Source organism: Mus caroli, chromosome 2 (genome assembly GCF_900094665.2).
Source record: "Mus caroli chromosome 2, CAROLI_EIJ_v1.1, whole genome shotgun sequence".
Lineage (NCBI taxonomy): Eukaryota > Metazoa > Chordata > Mammalia > Rodentia > Muridae > Mus > Mus caroli.
In genome coordinates this window covers 6786872-6791174 of record NC_034571.1, presented here as the reverse complement: position 1 = coordinate 6791174, position 4303 = coordinate 6786872, and positions in this window count along the sequence as shown.

The following is a 4303-nucleotide window of genomic DNA, read 5'->3' as shown; positions in this document are numbered from 1 at the left end:
ATTGTGTGTATACATTTGCATATGTATGTACATAGAGGTTAGAGGTCAATCTTGAATGCACATCTCATCCTCCCACCTCCCTCCATGCCCCCCCACCTCCTCCCTACCTCCCATTCCAACCCCCCACCCCCAGTTTTTGGAGACAAGGTCTCGGTTTCATCCGCAGCTTGGTCACTACGCTCATCTTTTTAAAGACAGTTCTGGGGACTGAACTCAGGTCTTCATACTTACTTGCCAAACACCAACTAAACCACATACATGGATAGACACCTCACTTTTGAACTGAATTTTGAGCTGGTTTTGCCTGTCTGTGGACAGGGTTGTTTCTCCTGTAGCTGTCCATATGAACCTACAGCGTAGAAGCCAGACTGCATTGTTTGAGTATTTATTTATTTATTTTGGATATTTTTTTAGAGCTCATCTTAATGCCTGAAATACCACAGAAATGAGGGTAGGTTTCCAGTTGGAAACCTTAACAGGACGAACAGGTATAAGCCTGCCGTTCAGGCCTTCATTTACATTTAACTATTCTGAATACTGTATTTTCTGCATTGCTTTTGTAAGTCTGAAATAGAGTTTATTTCAAAAATCATATTACAATGAATTTTACACTCACAGTTTGATGAAGTTACTTTGTGGTCATGTCAATGAGTTTGTCAAGTACGGTGTTCAACTTACATAATCAGAAATTCCCAGGAAGATGTTGGACTCTGGGTCTGCTCTCACACAAACACAGCTATTGTTTGGGGGAAACAATATGATCAGGAAGAGGGGCACGAGGAGGGAGAGACAGCCAAAGCTAGTGCTGCAGGCAAAGCCTCAAGGAAATCTGATACCTGGTAAGCTAATTAAAAGATAAATTTTTAGAAAATTAAAAAATAATAAGATGATACAATTAGTTGAGAAACTCAGCTCCCTACGAAATGTACCCAGCTCATGAATATGCATATCTACCTTTATGGCAGCCTGAAAAACAGCAAAGGAGAAACGCTGGAGTTTTTCCTTCCTTTTGGCTCAGGTTCCCAGATCCAAGGCCCCATGCAGCTACGGACACTTTGAAGGAGAGTTTGCTTTAGTTCCTGGGTTTGAGATAAAGTCAGAATAACCTCTGGGGACTGAGGTCTGAAGTCCTCACTGCAGAGGTGAATTGTAGAGCCTTCATTGCAGAGACAAAGAGTGGGCACTGAGGAGATCAGGTGTGGGGTACCAGGAGGAGCCCCAGGGCAACTGCACAGTCAATAGGAGGAAAGAAATTCATCAAAGGAGACTAGGAAAGATTTCAGAAATACTGCTATAAAGCAAGGGACCCTGCATCACAGAAAAAAAAAAAGAGGTCCAAAATCCTGCTAAGGGGGCTAGAGCTGGAGTTGGACACGGGAACAAACTGTGGTATCAGAGATTTGGATCCATTAAGTGATGCAAACCATGGGTAGGAAGTGGGGAACGAGGCGGATTCAAGCATAGCCCCCAGAGCAGTTCTGATGCTGAAGTAAAAGAAAGGGGACAAGTGGCAGAGATGAGAGTCTCTGGTCAGCATAAGATTTCACTGTAGGTATGTGGATCTTCCACTGCAAAATCTGGAACTTCAGAGCACCAATATGGAAGCTCCAGCAAATGTTTTAGACTCTGAAAAGCTCTAAGATCTGAGACTTGTACACTGAGGGGATGGTCTGTCTGTGCTTGAAACCAAGGGCACAGAGCTCCCTCTAAACAGTGCACCAGTCTAGAGGGAAAAACTGAGTCAACCCCGCAAAGAAAGTGAGGAAGGAGGGGACCCAAGGGAAGGAAGGCAGACAGCCACACTTGGAATCAGGAGGAGGTTGGGGCCAAATAAAGACAGGATGACACACACAAGGGGAGCTTCTTCAGTTACCTCAGAAAAGGCGAAGGAGGGTTGCCGTGGACAGTCATAACCCTACAGCCAGTCAGAAGGCAGGAGCCTTGAAGATGATGTATTAAAGGAAACTGGACAGAAGCCCCGTTGTCAGAATAGACCTATCATTGTCGATTCCTCGGTGTTCTCTGAATCCCAAGAACAGCAGATGGTGTGATGTGGACTATCCAACGCAGGGTCAGAGAACCCAGGGTTTCAGTAAACATTCTCTATCATGTCACTTCACAGAAGCCATCAAGTAAATGGTCCCTCTGTAAACTGAATGGAGTAAGATTGTTTTGTGAGTCTGAGGCCCTTGGTTGTCTGACACTTCGGAAAGCATACCTCACCTGGTGTCAGTATACGCCACTCTTCCTTGCAACTTAATTCTCTGGTCCTTGGGGCAGTTTCCTGACAGGCCTCTGGACCTCCTCTCGTAGAGGCCCCTCCTCTGTGCTGACAACAGCTTTCAGCAAAGTTTTCATCTGCTATGGCTTCTATATTGTCCTTCCTCCTGTGAACTGTGTGTGTGTCTTGTTCTCTGAGCTGTGAGCTCTGCTGAGCTAGGAACATGGTTCTCTGATGATTCCTCAAGCCTGGCACAGTGTGACTCAAAATGTGTCCGGGATGTTCCAAGAGACTCTTTTATGTACCACTGAGCGACGTGGGAAGATTCTCCACCCGAAGGCAGAAGATGGGATCAGTGGTAGAGTGTTTGCCTAGCCCATGAAGCAACCTGAGATTGAGCCTCAACATTGAGAAGAGAAAGAGTCAGGGGAAGGAAACTTCAAGCAAAAGACACAGATCAGGTCCAGGGAGAGGATTAGGATGGGACTTGATCCCCCAGAACATCTAATATCTAGCATCTAACATTTCCCAATGCAGAGGCACATGCTGGCAATCCCGGCACTCCTACCACGAGATAAACAGGAAGTGGAGACAAGAGACTGTCTGAAGCTCTCCAGCCAGGCAGCCTAGGGCACAGCACAGACCCAGAGATGCTATCTCAGAAATGAAGTGGAAGGAGAGAATTGCCTGAGAAAGTGTTCCTCTGACCTCCCTGAGAGCAACTTGTTTGGGATAGGGTTTTTATTTATTTGTTTGCTTGTTGTTTTTTATTTTTGTTTCTGTTGTTTTTTTGTCTTGTTTGTTTGATTGTTTGGCGGCTTGACACAAAGTAGAGTTATCTGAGAAAAGAGAATGTCAATATTAAAAATGGTCTCCATCAGATTAGCCTGTAAGCAAGTTTAGGGACTGGGGGCGGGGGTGGGCAGGGGGCAGAGGGGATGGATTTTCTTGACTAAATGATGTGGAAAGGCTTAGCCCACTGTAGGCGGTTCCACCACTGGGCAAGTTGGCCCTGAGTTTTAGTAAAAGTGAGCCAGTGTTGGCAAGCAAGCCAGTAAGCAACATTCCTCTCTGTGGCTTCAACCTCAGTTCTTGCCTCCTGGTTCCTGCTTGAGTTTCTGTCCCCATGTCCTTTCATGATTTACTGTCAGCTGTAAGATGAAGTGAACCCTTTCTTTCCCAAGTTGTTTTAGGTCATGCTGTTTATCACAGTGGTAGGAAGCAAGCTAGGACGTCATGGTACACATGCACTATACATACGTGCTTATATGCATGTGCATGAACACACAGATGCATGTATGTATGCGCACGTACACACACACACACACACACACACACACACACACACACACACGTTTTGTTTTTTAAGATAAAGATCTGAGGATCCCTGATGTTATCTAACTCAGTCCCTTTATTCCATAGTCACAAAAGTTGAAGCCCGGAGAAGGCAACTTAATATGCGTTAGTTGTTTTCTATTTGCCACAGCCCTCGGATGATGGTGTGTTCTATGCTGGTTTTCACCCTAAGTAAGTGTTGCCTTGTTTATAATTTAACACAGTTCAATGAAGTCTAAACCAGATTGGACCAGATCACTGAGAATTGGAGGAAAAAGTGCCAGAGCCAGAAGCTAGAACTACCCTGAGCAAAATAACTTGGGGGAAAAATTATTTTGGCTTGCAGTTCCAGAAGGAAGAGAGTCTGTCACGATGGGGAAGATACAACAGCAGGCCAACGAAGGCATAGTGGCAGGAGCAGAAGCTGGCCAATCACACCTAACCTAACCCAGGAAGCAGGAAGCAACAGCAAGAGGGGCTGAGCTATAAAACCCCAAAGCCCACTTCCATGGACATAATTCCAGTAACATCTACCTCCTAAAGATTGTATAACCTCCCCAAACAGCGACACCATCTGGGGACCGTGTGTAAGTGCCTGAGTCACTGGAGGAGGGGGACACCTCATATTCAAACCACAACAGTGTCCATGGAAAGAAAATGACTTGCTTGGAAGAAACATCAAACCAAAGTGTATGCAATAAGCAAAGTGTATGCAATTACCTGACCCAATAAGGACGAGGTGAAAGT